The following is a 15,072-nucleotide window of genomic DNA, read 5'->3' as shown; positions in this document are numbered from 1 at the left end:
AGATGTACAGCATGGAAACAAACCCTTCAGTCCAACCCGTCCATGCCGACCAGATATCCCAACCCAATCTAGTACCACCTGCCAGCACCCAGCCAATATCCCTCTACACCCTTCCTATTCAATTACCCATCCAGATGCCTTTTAAATGTTGTAACCATACCAGCCTCCACCACTTCCTCTGGCAGCTCATTCCATACACGCACCACCCTCTGTGTGAAAAGGTTGCCCCTTAGGTCTCTTTTATATCTTTCCCCTCTCACCCTAAACCTGTGCCCTCTAATTCTGGACTCCCTCACCCCAGGGAAAAGACCTTGTCTATTTATCCTATCCATGCCTCTCATGATTTTATAAACCTCTTTAAGGTCACCCCTCGGCCTCTGACGCTCCAGGGAAATTGGTAACCTGCCCATTGCCTAGCACGAAACTTGCCACACCACCTGGTAAAAGCAGAAATAATGGAAGAAAAGATACTAGACGTGAAGATGGGTCTCGTCAAACTTCTCCCCTGATTCTACCACACGTCTTACCACAGCCCATCTCACTCAGACTCCTGTAAGTCTCTGACCATAATACTTGTGCCAAAGTTCTGTCTTTTGCATTATTCATGAACGAGTGTGTACTTGGGGTAAAAGGATGTATAGTTCAAGCTTAAATGTGGTAGCTTAATACTTAATAATCTATCTACTCGTCATTTTTGTTACTTTTAAGTTTTGATAATAAATAGAGTTACTTCTGACCTAATCCGGATCACTTCTGAGTTCTGCATTGCATTCAATCAGCTGGCTAAATTGTTCGTTTCTGGTTTCATTATATTTCTGCGCACTTGTCATCACTTGTGGAACAGTGGGGCTCAGTACACTCTTCCCAACTTGGTTGTCACTAAAAAGTGGAGCAGAACAGAATAATGGACAAAGCTACATCCCTCCCTGATGCGCTCGATGTATTTTACGCTCAGTTCGAACAGAAGGTCAGTGAAACGGTGTCACCCTCCCTGCCAGCCTTGGATGGACCTGTTCCCTCAGTCACCGTCACAGATTGGCCTGTTCTGAGAGTGAACCCACGGAAAGTGACTGGCCCTGATGGAATCCTGGGCAGTGCTCTCCCGCGGGTACCAGCTGGTGGGAGTATTCGCCGACATCTGTAACTGCTCCTTACTCCAATTTGAAATCCCCACCTGCTTCAGGAAGACCACCATCATCCCACTGCCAAAGAAAGCTCACACAGCGTGCCTCAATGATGACCGCCCAGTGGTTCTGACTTCCATCGTTATGAAGGGCTTCGAGAGCTTAGTCATGGCCCATATCAACTCTCGCCTTCCAGCCTTCCTTGATTCCTTCCAAGTCGCCTACTGTCGCAACAGCAGATGCCATCTCCCTGGACCTACACTCATCCGTGGGAAATCTGGATAACAAGCACACCTACGTTAGGATCCTACATTTTGATTACAGCTCTGCCTTCAACATTATAATTCCAACCAAACTCATTGCCAAATTCCAAGGCATAAGTATCTGCTCCACCATCTAACTGGATCCTCACCTTCCTGACCCACAGACTGTAATCAGTGAGGGTAGGCAACAACACCTTCTCCATGATAATCCTTAACACCAGCACCTCACAAGGCTGTGTACTCAGCCCCTTACTCTCCTCCTTGTACACTCAGGACTAGTGGCCAACTTTGGCCCAATTCCATTCACACATTTACTGATGACACCACTGTGTCGGCCAGATCTCAAACAATGACAAGACAGAATACAGGAAAGAGATAGAGTGCTTGGTGGTGTGGAGAAAAGACACCAATCTCTCTGTCGATGTCAGCAAAATAAAAGAGCTGGTCATTAACTTCAGGAAGCATGGTGGAGGACACTCCCCTATCTACATCAATGGATCTGAGATGGAGATGGTCAATGGCATCAAGTCCCTAGGAATGATGATCACCAACAATCCCCCTGGACCACCCATGTTGATGCAACAGTCAAAAAAGTACAACAACGCTTTTACGTTCTCAGGTGGCCAAGGAAATTTGGCATTCCCATAAAGACTCTTGCCAATTTTTATAGATACATCATAGAAAGCAATCTGTCTGGATGCATCACGGCTTGGGGTAGCAACAGCTCTGCCCAGGACTGTAAGAAACTACAGAGAGTTGTGAACACAGCCCAGTCCATCACACAAACCAACCTTCCATCCATTGACTCCATCTACGCTTCCCACTGCCTCAGGAAGGCAGCCAACATCATCAAAGACCCCTCCCACCCCGTTATAATCTCTTCCAAGCTCCTCTGTCGGGCAAAAGATGCAAAAGCTTAAACACGTGGACCGACAGATTCAAGAACAGCTTCTGTTATTAGACTCCTGAATAGACCACTTAAGTTTTAAATTTAAATGTTGATCTCACTCTTTGTGCAAGTTCTCTGTGGCCGTAACATTGTCTTCCTCACCTATTCTATTACCCTGATGAACTGTGTATGGTATGATCTGCCTGTACTGCATGCAAAACAACACTTTTCACTGTACCCAGGTACATGTGGCAATATTAAACCAAAGCAAATCAAATCAAACAATACAAAGATACTCAAACATGTGGATAGCATGCATGGTTTTCAAAATTATATATGATATACAAATACATACACGATATACAAATGTCTAGATGGGTATACAAGTTAACAAATGCCATATTTGGTACAGGTCGTTCTGCTATAACGTGCATTTCATTAACGCAAATTTGCTGTAACATGACTAACAAGTTGGGGACACTGTTTCTAAAGAGTGAACGTGTGTTGGCTGTGACACATTTACATCACCAACACTTTTAAAGCATGATTTTTCTATAATATGGGGTTGCACAAGAACACAACCATCGCTTTATAGAAGAACGTGTATGGAAATGAGCTGCCAGAGGAAGTGGTGGAGGCTGGTACAATTGCAACATTTAAGAGGCATCTGGATGGGTATATGAATACGAAGGGTTTGGAGGGATATGGGCCAGGTGCTGGCAGGTGGGTCTAGAAGTGGAGAGGATCTCCAAGAAGATTGCACATATTGACACAGACATCTGACTATCACCTGATGAAGGAGCGTCGCTCCGAAAGCTAGTGTGCTTCCAATTAAACCTGTTGGACTATAACCTGGTGTTGTGTGATTTTTAACTTGGGACTAGATTGGGTTGGGATATCTGGTCGGCATAGACGGGTTGGACCAACGGGTCTGTTTCCATACTGTACATCTCTATGACTCTATAACTGTCTGTATTCAAAAGTACAGCTGCTCAACACAGTATACAAGCAAAAAGGTTCTATACGTGATACATGGAAGATAGAAATTGGCTCAGAACTGGGAATTGCAAACTCAACTCCCTGGAGCAGGACTTGAACTCAGAACCTTTAAAGCTGACGCTGTATTTGAAGCGTTCAGTGCTGGGCTCTGGAGGTTATCTCTAATACCGTTCAATGCTAAACAGTTGGAAAGAATTCCAGTCTCTCATCCATCAAATCATCCATCAAATGGGAAGAAAATGAAACTGAATAATGTGCATTGAGTGGAGTCCGGTATTAGGTAACTCAATCTTAGCTACAACTCATGTCAAGCTGAATGGTTCAAAAGAATAGTTTGAGAAATAAACACACGCCTCGATCTATTTTTCATTTCAACAACTGCCTCATATTTTCCTTTTGTCTTCAGCACCAGATGCAACATTCCCAAACACTTTTAATTTCTCTCCATCCATGACTAGGAACTTGCTGAAATGAATAATCTTCAGAGAGTTGCAGCGAAACTAGGCTGAGAGGCACTACAAGCACGTCCAGGAGAGCTGGTTGGCAATAGCTGAAAGGAATAAGTGAACGGGGCTCAGCTGAGCATAAAGCCTTTAGTTATGAGAGCGGTTACTCTGTTAACTGAAACCTCAGTGAGGCAACTTAATAGCCCTAATCAGAAAGAAAGGAGAGATTGTATTTGACGCTATGAAGATCACAATATGATGGCTGTTGAAATTCATGACAGACAAAGGTATAACTGAAATGTTTATTTTCATTAAATTCATCGATTCTTCTTTTTTCAAATCACTCCTGGGACATCAGCTTTCATGGTGAGACAGGAATTCCCCGGAAAAACCTGTAAAACCAGCCAAGGAGACATCCAAATTGTCTTGTACTCCATAAAACAGAGCTCCAGTAGTTCCAATTCCAAGTATTAGCTTTCTTTTTAAAATTGGAGAGTCATAGAGATGTACAGCAAGGAAACAGACCCTTCGGCCCATCTCATCAATGCTGACCAGATATCCGAAATTAATCTATTCCTATTTGCCTGCAATTGGTCCATATCCCTTCCTATTCACGTATCAGTGCAGATGCCTTTTTAATGTTGTCGTTGTACCAGTCTCCTCTGGCAGTTCATTCCACATATGCACCACCCTCTGCATGAAAACTTTGCCCCTTAGGTCCCCTTTTAAACCTTTCTCCTCTCACCTTAAACCTATGCCCTCTAGTTTTGGACTCCACTACCCTGGGGAAGAGAGCTTTACTATTCAACCTATCCAAGCCCCTCAAGATTTTATAAACCTCCATATAATGTCACCCTCCATCTCTGATGCACCAGCCTATTCAGCCTCTCCGAATAGCTCAAACAATCCGAACCTGGCAACATCTTTGTAAACCTTTTCTGAACCCTGCCCAGTTGAACAACTTCCTTCCTACAGCAGGGAAACCAGAATTGAACGCAGTATTCCAAAAGTTGCCGAACCAATGTCCTGTACAGCCACAACATGACCTCTTAACTCAACGTACTGCCCAATAATGGCAAGTCTACCAAACACCTCCTTCATGATCCTTAATTGGTCTTTTTCCTCTGGGTTTGTTCCCTGTCCCTAGTTGCCCTGAGGGATGATGTTGAGTCACCTTTTCAATTAAAAAGTAGGAGTGTGATGGCATTGTGGTATTATCACTTCAGTATTTCATCCAGAGACCCAGGGGAACCTGTGTTCAAATCCTGCCATGGCAGATGGAGGAATTTGAATACAATAAAAATGTGGAATTAAGAATCTAATGATGACCGTGAAACCATTATCAGGAAAATCCTATCTGGTTCATTAATGTCCTTTAGGGAAGGAAACTGCCATCCTTACCTGGTCTGGCCTACATGTGACTCCATACCTATGGCAATCTGTGGCATAGCAAGGCAAAGCAGGGATGCTGTGGATTTGCAGGTAGGTGCTACTTGAGTGAACTCTACTTGAGTAAGGAACAGCCCCGAGATGCTGTTTGGACCAAGGGCAGGTAAAAGTGCTTGTTGTCCAAAGTGGCACCTGGAAGCGTTGTACCAAGGAGAGGTCTCATGAGGGTTCTGAGTGGGTTATCCAATGCCAGCATCCAACAAATCTTCAACATAGGACAGCACAGTGGCTCAGTGGTTAGCACTACTGTCTCACAGCATCAGGGACCTGGGTTCAATTCCAACCTCAGGCGACTGTCAGTGTGGAGTTTGCACTTTCTCCCCACATCTATGTGGGTTTCCTCCGGGTGCTCCGGTTTCCTCCCACAGTCCAAAGATGTGCAGGTTAGATGAATTGGCCATGCTCAATTGCCCCATAGTGTTCAGGGATGTGTTGATTAGGTGCATAAAGTTTAAAAATCACCCAACACCAGGTTATAGTCCAACAGGTTTAGTTGGAAGCACTAGCTTTCGAACACCGACTCCTCCAAATCTAGATTAGGTGCATTAGTTAGGGGTAAATGTAGAGTAATCGTGTAGGGGAATGGGTCTAGGTGGGTGACTCTTCGGAGGGTTAGTGTGGTTTTGTTGGGCCAAAAGGCCTGTTTCCACACCGTAAGGATTCTATGGTGAGGAGGAGGCATGCGGTCTAGGCCCACCCGGAGACCTTGTTGCTGGCTATCCAAGGTGGCGGTCCAGAGGAGCAGCTGGAGTCACCCATGTACCTACTTAGATTTGCGGATTTGGAATTCTGGGCATTGGGATTTCTCTCCGCAACGCTGTAGGATAGGAAGCTGTATCGTAATGGAGTAACAGCAAGCATGAATTTGTGCCAACGGGCATCTCACCGCTGCTTGGCAAGAATCTCCGCTCGACAGCTGGAGCTTAGTTGGAAAATGCAGCAAGTTGCTCCTTCACCCTCTCCAGGGGCTTTCCCAGAATAGATGAGAGGAGAAAGATTTAAAAAAGACATGAGGGGCAACTTTTTTACACAGAGGGTGGTTCATGTGGGGAATGAACGTCTAGAGGAAGTGGTGGATGCGTGTACAGTTACAACATTTAAAAGACATTTGGATAAGTGCGTGAATAGAAAAGATTTTGAAGGATATGGGCCAAGCACAGGCAGGTGGTACTAGTTTAGTTTGGGATTTTAGTCAGCATGGATTGGTTGGACTGAAGGGTCTGTTTCTGTGCTGTATGATTCTATGACAATTCCTCAGTTGGAAAGGTAGCTTTATAAGAGATAGGATTTATAATCATCCCAATAGGAATAAGTTGATTAGGGATAGTTAACACGGTTTTGTGAAGGGTAAGTCATACCTCACAAATCTTATTGAATTCTTTGAGAAGGTGACCAAACAGGTGGATGAGGGTAAAATGGTTGATGTGGTGTATATGGATTTCCAGTAAGGCATTTGATAAGGTTCCCCATGGTAGGCTACTGCACAAAATATGGAGACATGGAATTGAGGGCGAGTTAGTGGTTTGGATCAGAAATTGGCTAGCTGAAAGAAGACAGAGGGTGATGGTTGATGGGAAATGTTCATCCTGGTGCTCAGTTACCAGTGGTGTGCCATAAAGATCTGTGTTGGAGCCATTGCTGTTTGTCATTTTTATAAATTATCTGGATGAAGACATAGAAGGATAGGTTAGTAAACATGTGGATGACACTAAGGTCGGTGAGTTGTGGATAGTGCTGAAGGATGTTATGGGTTACAGGGGGGCATAGATAAGCTGCAGAGCTGGGCTGAGAGGTGGCAAATGGAGTTTAATGTGGAAAACTGTGAGGTGATTCACTTTCAAAGGAGCAACAGGAATGCAGAGTCCTGGGCTAATGGTAAGGTACTTGGTAGTGTGGATGAGCAGAGAGATCTCGGTGTCCATGCGTATAGATCCCTAAAAGTTGCCACCCATGTTGATAGGGTTGTTAAGAAGGCATACAGTGTGTTAGCTTTTATTGGTAGAGGGACTGAGTTTCAGAGCCATGAGGTCATGCTGCAGCTATACAAAACACTGGTGCGGCTGCACTTGGAGTATTGCGTACAATTCTGGTCGCCGCATTATAGGAAGGATGTAGAAGCTTTGGAAAGTGTTCAGAGGAGATTTACTAGGATGTTGCCTGGTATGGAGGGAATGTCTTATGAGGAAAGGCTGAGGGACCTGAGGCTGTTTTAGTTAGAAAGAAGAAGGTTGAGAGGCGACTTAATTGAGACATATAAGATAATCAGAGGGTTAGATAGGGTGGACAGTGAGAGCCTTTTTCCTCGGATGGTGATGGCTAGCACAAGGGGACATAACTTTAAATTGAGAGGTGATCAATATAGGACAGATGTCAGAGGTAGTTTCTTTACTCAGAGAGTAATAGAGGCATTGAATGCCCTGCCTACAACAGTAGTAGACTTGCCAACTTTAAGGGCATTTAAATGGTCATTGGATAAACATATGGATGAAAACGGAATATTGTAGGTTAGATGGGCTTCAGATTGGTTTCACAGGTTAGCGCAACATCGAGGGCTGAGGTGCCTGTACTGCACTGTAATGTTTTATTTTCTCTGTTCTAAATCTGTTCTGAACCCTCTCCAGCTTTAATAATATCATTCCTGTAACAGGCAGGTCAGAACTGGAGGTTTATAGGAGCAAACTCTTGATGATAACTTGGGGGCTGCAACCTGCAAGAGACAGAGAGGAAAAAGGATTTATCCAATGTTTTCAGAAATCCATTCCACAATCCATCAATACACGGAGCAGCTTCACAGGGGTCTCTGTAATCTGTTATGGAATATCGCCTTCTGTTCATTATAAACCCTAATTGCTCTTGTTTGTATATCTACCAAATGGCATTGTATGGCCTGTTGCAAGGTAGTAATTAAGATGGAAAAAATCTCAATGAACCCAAAACATAGTCTGATGTTCACTCTGCTTCAATCCAATTAGTGAGCTGAGTTTATCCCCTACTACATCTGATCAATGGTCCATATCCTGAGCATTCTCACACCGTTTAACCCTTCACAGTCAACACACCTCAGCTGATGTGTGCTATTACCTTCACCGTTCCCAATGCTAACACCAGTCAAGCTCCTCTGTTGTTCATTTCTTTTATTTATATGTCGGATATGGGTGTTCCTGGCTGGGCCAGCATTTCTTGGCCATTCTGTGTTGTCCTTGAGAAGGTGGCACTGTGTGGGGTTGGTGTACCTACTGGGCAGTTAGGAAGGGTATTCAAGTATTTTGACCCAGCGACATTGAAGGAATGTGTGTGTGTGTGTGTCCGAGTGTCTGTGTATGTATGTGAGAGTTTGTATGAGTTGGTGGCACGGTGGCACAGTGGTTAGCACTGCTGCCTCACAGCGCCAAAGACTGGATTCAATTCCCGCCTCAGGCAATTCCATGTGGAGTTTGCACATTTTCTGCGTGGGTTTCCTCCGGGTGCTCTGGTTTCCTCCCACAGTCCAAAGATGTCCAGGTTAGGTGAATTGGCCATGCTAAATTTTCCGTAGTGTTGTGTGTAGGGGTAAATGTAGGGGAATGGGTCTGGGTGGGTTGCGCTTCAGCGGGTCGGTGTGGACTTATTGGGCCGAAGGGCCTGTTTCCACACCTTAAGTAATCTAATCTAATCTAATGTGGGTGTTTGTGTGTATCTGTTTGGATGAGTGCATCTGTGTCCGTGTATATGTGTGAGTGTATGTCTGTATATGTGTGTCCGTCTGTCTGTATGAGTGTGAGTGTGTGCATGTGAGTGTATGGGTGTGTGGCCCTAGAGGAGAATTGGCAGGAGCTGGGTGGTACTTCAGTGTATCTACAGTCCTCTGGCCTTTGGGTTGTACCGTTTACAGGCTAGGAAGTGATTCCCAATTATGCACTCACTGCTGTCATTCCCTCTCACTATTGGCAACATCAGACATCCAGTCCGAGCTATAGAATTCCCTCCTTAAATCTTCCCATCTCTCAACAACAACTTGCATTTGCCTAATGCCTTGAAGATAATCAAACACCCCAAGTGCCTACAGGACAGTGATACGAGGCAAAATGGGACACTGAGCTCCATGAGTTGACTCGGGGAGGCAGCCAAGAACGAGACAGAGAGTTTGGTTTGAGAGTTAGACAGGTGACTGGGCTGTGAGGGGCTGCAATGGGGGAAGAGTGTTCCTGAGCCTAGGGCAGTGTTTCCCAATCTTTCCACCTCCCCACTGCACTTTGAGGCTTGAAAATGATGGTAAGCCCCACATGAGAGCTCCAGAGGGGTTGGGGAGAGAGACCTCCGAGAGTATGGGGGAAGGTGGGGAGGTTTGTGAACGTGTGTTCCTGTCTGTCTGAGCTCACCAGTCCCCATTGCTGCCTTGAAGCCTGCAGCCTCACAGCTGGTTGTCCCAACACCCTCCCCGACAATGGGCACATACTGTATTGGGATGTTTTTGATTTGATATGGGTTATTATTGTCACTTGTACCTGGGAACAGTGAACATTTTTGTTTTGTGTGCAATACAGTCAGGTCATACCACACAAGATAATAGAACAGAGCGAGGAATACAATGTGACAGCTGCAGAGAAGATGCACAAACAGCGAGATCAACATTAATTTAAAATTTGAGGGATCCATTCAGAAGTCTAACAAAAGCAGGGAGGAAGCTGTTCTTGAATCTGTTAGTTCGTGTGTTTACATTTTTGTATCTTCTGCCTGATGGGAGAGGTCAGAAGAGATTATAACCAGGGTGGGAGGGGTCTTTGATGATGTTGGCTGCCTTCCCAAAACAGCGGGAAGTGTAAATGGAGTCACCACCACCTTCTCAAAGGCAATTACAGCGATGCTATAAATAAAGCCAGTGGTACCCATATCCCATGGCTGAATAAAAAAGATTTTTTTAACAATGGAAAATTAACAATAAACTGGCCAGCTCCTTCCAGAGAAAGGTCATTGACTTTACATTCACTGAGTTAATCCAATGCTATTGATGTCTGCTCACATCTTGAAATGCTCTCAGTACACATTCAAAATGGTCATGCACCAGTACTGCCAGTGGGATATTATCCTGCCCTGTGACTCACATTGGTTGTGCTTATTTGGGCGCCGCCATGTTTTTTACTGGCAGGCAGGTTCACAAAGTGAGCACGTGCAGAACCTTCCATTTGTGAACCATTCGGGGTGTCTGGAGACACGGCCTTTTTAGACCAACCCCCTTATGCAACAGCTTGGTGATAACACTCGTGTGGAGTAACTCGGGGCACATTATCCCATTTAAGGTGGTACATCAATACAGCAAGTCGCCGTTGTTTTGTTTCTGGACTGTCCAGGGAGGGCAAACTCAGGACCAACTGTAATCTCCAAGTGATGCTGAGGGAAGGTGAAAGTTGGCCAGACACTCTCCAAATTGTGTCAAATCAGCCCTGGATGTTGCATAAGGTAATGGCTCTAAAAGGGTTAATGCAGAAGAATACATTATGGCAAAGTCATCAGGAGTGGTGTGGGCAAAGACAGAACATCTTCGTATCTCAAGGGGGCCGGATCTCTTATCCTAGTTCTCCCAATAGTTACAATAGTCTACCTCATTAATGTAACTGGTACCTGGTTGCTACCATGAAATAAATGTATTTAAGATCATTTTGTTTCTATCACTTTCGAACCAAGTAGGCTCTACAGACTCAGGTCAGAAAAAAAGGATGGAAGCAGCTATCTGCCCAGCCGCACATTGGCATTGGGTTGGTATCACATGTGCACACCATGGTGACACATTCAACTTGATAATAATTATTTACTGTGACCTGATACAACTTCTCCATGTTGCTAGCCGGGAGTATCAGGGATACTCTGTGTCAGTATCTTGAATGGCTTATAACATGAGATTTGATCACATGGATGGCTCAAAGATCATGAAATAGGGACTCATTTCCACTGGCATCAGGTCGTTACAAACAGGAAGGGAAATTAAGGGTGAATCAGGATTTATTTAACATACGTTTATGGATGGGCGCTTGTGGGTCACAATGGATTGAGGGATCCTTTATCTCTCTGCTACCCTTACCTATAGGCACCTTCCCCGCTGTCAAAAACACTCTTTTGTCCAGTAAGCAGATTATTTGACTGCTCCAACTGCACTTGCAGCTTGTCACCGTTGCTACTGGAGGTCCTGTTAGCCACTGGCAATTTTACATTTCCAATTGTTTCTCCAAGATTTCAGCATCATTCATTGCCCATCTCGAATTGCTCATGAACTGAATTATTTGCAAGGGCCATTTCCAAGGGCAGTCAAGTGTCAATCACATAGCTCTGGGTCTGGAGTCACATGTAGACCAAGCCAGATGGTGCAGCACACTGGCTCAGTGGTTAGCACTGCTGCCTCACAGCACCAGGGACCCAGGTTTGATCCCAGCCTCGGGCAACTGTCTGTGTGGAGGTTGCACGTTTTCCCCGTGTCTGCGTGGGTTTCCTCCGGGTGATCTGGTTTTCTCCCACAATCCAAAGATGTGCAGGCCATGCTAAATTGCCCAAAGTGTTCGGTGCATTTGTCAGAGGGAAATGGGTCTTGGGTTACTCTTCGGAGGGTCGGTGTGGACTTGTTGGGCTGCAGGGCCTGTTTCCACACTGTAGGGAATCAAATCTAATCTAATCAGGTAAGGATTGCAGTTTCCTTACCTAAAGGGCATTAGTTAACCAGATGGTTGGTTCCAGATTTTCTTTTTGTTGAATTTAAACACCACTAACTGCCATGGGAGAATACAAAGAATATTACCTGAGTCTCAGGGTTAATGGCCTAGCGATAATACCATTACACTATCATCTCCGTGATGTTTGGTCGCAAACTTTTGTTTATTCACTTGCAGGATGTGGGCATCGCTGGCTGGTACAGCATTTATTGCCCATCTCTGGTTGCCCTTGCGAAGGTGTTAGTAAGCTGCCTTCCTGAACTGGTGCAGTTCATATCCTGCAGTTGGACCCACAATGCTGTTAGGGAGGGAATTCCAGGATTTTGATCCAATGACAGTGAAGGAATGGCAATAAATTTCCAAGTCAGGAACTTGCAGGTGGGTGGTGTTTTCATGTATCTGCTGCCTTTGTCCGTCTAGATTGACGCGGTCATACAGTCATAGACTCTTCGATCCAACTCATCCATGCCGACCAGATATCCTAACCTAATCTAGTCCTATTTGCCAGCTCTTGACTCATCCCTCTAAATCCTTCCTATTCATCTCCCCATCCAGATACCTTCTAAATGTTGTAATTGTACCAACCTCCACTGCTTCCTCTGGCAGCTCATTCCATATACGCACCACCCACTGTATGAAAATGTTGCCCCTTCGGTCTTTTTTGTGTCATTTCCCTCACACCTTAAACCTATGCCATCTAGCTTTGGACTCTCCTACCCTGGGGGAATGACCTTCAATATTCACCCTATCCAGGTCCCCCCATGATTTTATAAACCTCTATGGCGTCACCCCTCAGCCTCCAATGTGCCAGGGAAAATAGCCCCAGCCTATTCAGCCTCTCCCTCTTGCTCATGGAAGATACTGTCTGAGGATCTTTTGGGTAGTGCTAATGTAGATAGTACACACTGCCCCTACTGAGCATTGGTGGTAGAGGAAAGGGATGGTTGCCAATTAAATGTAGCTGCTTTGTCCTGGATAGCGCCAAGCTTCTTGAGTGTTGTTGGAGCTGCACTCATCCAGGCAAGTGGGGAGTATTCCATCACACTCCTGACTTGTGCCTTGTAGATGCTGGACAGGCTTTGGGGAGTCAGGGCTGAGTTACTAGTCACAAAATAACTAGCTTCTGACCTTCTCTTGTAGCCTCTCACCTCAATGCAATTATATTTCAAGGAGAGCTTGAGAGTGTCTTTGTAACCTTTTCTTTGTCCCCCTTTGGAACACTGGCCATTTAAGGGTTGGGAAAACAGGAGCTAGTGCATTACTCAGGGATCTGGACGCAATGTTCAGTCCATTGTAGTTGATTTTGAAGAGGTTTAGTCTGAATGCTCAGAGAGCTGGCTTCAAAAGGAACACCCATGTTTGGTCAATGGTCCTCTTCCAGAATCCCGAGAATGTAGCAGAGATATTGCTGTGGAGCTCCCTTGCATTCTTACATGTCAATGATGCAGCCTCGCTCTCACTGCAGTACAACAGCGTGCTGACAAATGACCTCAACAGAAATACCAAATGTACCATCCATGAATCTTCAGTTTCGACTCTCTGGAAACAGTCCGAAGTGGGATTTAAACTTTGCACTTTCTGCCTTAGAGTAGCGAATGCTCACCTTAACTTGACACAAATTGATCCTCGGCTATTTAAACTTCAGACGAATTAAACTTAAGTGAGCCTCTGCACGCTATATGGCAGTACTTGGTCACACAGCTGAGGGGATCTGGAATGTGATGTAAACAGAATGTAAGGAATTGAAGGCAGTTTGCAAAGTACCAGATGGTCATTTTCATACCATTGTCAGACGAAGCCCCATTAACCTATAAACAGCAGATAAACAGATATCAGAGCCATGAGCAATTTGTTTTTTTTCTCTGATGATATCATCACTCTGGAAGTTAAAACATAACAAACAGTTCCTGGGGCCACAATGTAATCTCAAGTAATTAGTCTGCAATGTAACTCAGAACAGCTTGGAGGAATAGTTTAACCATTCGAGTGAAAACTAGATATTTTTCTGGGACAGTTGTAGAATGAAATCCAATCTGCGTCAACGCCCAGGGTGTTTTGAAATGTGGTGATGACGCATAATGTTACCAAATTAACACTGCCCTCCAGAACTCCATCCCTTTCACTTTCTCAACAGCACCAACCTGCAGAGGACATTTCCTCTCAGACAGGGTAGGACAGGTAAAAGGGGTAATCTCCATCTCTGACAGCCCTGAAATAAACACAAGCAAGCATTGGACCAAAACCTCTCTCACAATCAGAAAATGTGATGCATTGTGTTGTTTTGATGAAGGATCACTATGCTTCCTCTCTCCACAGACGCAACCAGACCTGTTGAATATCTCCAGCAAATTCAGTTTTTGTTTCAGATTTCCAGCTTCCATAATTTATTCTTTCATTTAATACAATGCACCACCTTTTGGTGACAGAAGGAAAGTTCAAAGGAGATTTGAAGGGCACGTTTTTTTATACAGAGCGTGGTATGAGGCTGAAACACACTGCCAGGGGTGGTAGATATGATATGGGTGTTTCAGGGGCTTTTAGATAAGTACATGTCCATAAGGACCCTCACTAACTTTTACAGACACACCAGAGAAAGCATTCTATCTGGATGCATCATGACTAAGTATGGCAAGAGAATTGTGAACACAGCTCAGTCCTTCACGGAAGCCATCCATTGGCTCCATCTACACTTCTCACTGTCTCAGGAAGGCAGCCAACATCATCAAAGACCCCTCCAACCCCAGTTATAATCTCTTCCAACCTCTTCTGTATGGCAGCAGATACAAAAGTCCAAACGCAAGCACCAACAGGTTCAAGAACAGCCTCTTCCCTGCTGTTAGTAGATCTCTGAATGGACCTCCCAAATTTTAAACCTAATGTTGATCTTGCATTCCCTACATCTTCTTTGCAGGAGTAACCTCTCACTCTGTTCAATTACCCTATGATCTTTATATCTTTGTACATTACGATCTGCCTGTACGGCACACAGAAGGTTTCACTGTACTTAGGTACGTGTGGCAATATTAAAGCAAATCAAATAAAATCACACAAATATGCAAGGAATGGACGGATATGGACCAAGGGCAGGTAAAAGGGATTAGTTTAATTTGGCATCATTTTCGGCACAACATGATGGGGTCCAAATGGCCTGTTCCTGTGCTGTAGAGCCAGTTCTGCTATAATGCATGTTTCTTCATCACGAATTGGCTTTAATGCGATTGAAGA

At 44.7% G+C, this 15,072-nt stretch overlaps 1 long non-coding RNA gene across 1 annotated transcript in view; it reads left to right on the top strand.

Annotated features, from left to right (window-relative positions):
- The window catches only part of LOC122542632 (uncharacterized), a 49,279-nt gene that overhangs the window by 14,305 nt on the left and 19,902 nt on the right, over positions 1–15,072 (top strand). Inside the window, exon 2 of the long non-coding RNA XR_015754097.1 lies at positions 5,101–5,203. This is a non-coding gene — a long non-coding RNA (uncharacterized LOC122542632). The remainder of the gene's footprint in view (positions 1–5,100; positions 5,204–15,072) is intronic.

Source organism: Chiloscyllium plagiosum, unplaced genomic scaffold (assembly GCF_037043375.1).
Source record: "Chiloscyllium plagiosum isolate Xiang-an unplaced genomic scaffold, Cpla_swu_hap1 HiC_scaffold_42, whole genome shotgun sequence".
NCBI lineage: Eukaryota > Metazoa > Chordata > Chondrichthyes > Orectolobiformes > Hemiscylliidae > Chiloscyllium > Chiloscyllium plagiosum.
The sequence above is the reverse complement of the archived record's forward strand: the minus strand, read 5'-3'. Positions and strand labels throughout refer to the sequence as shown.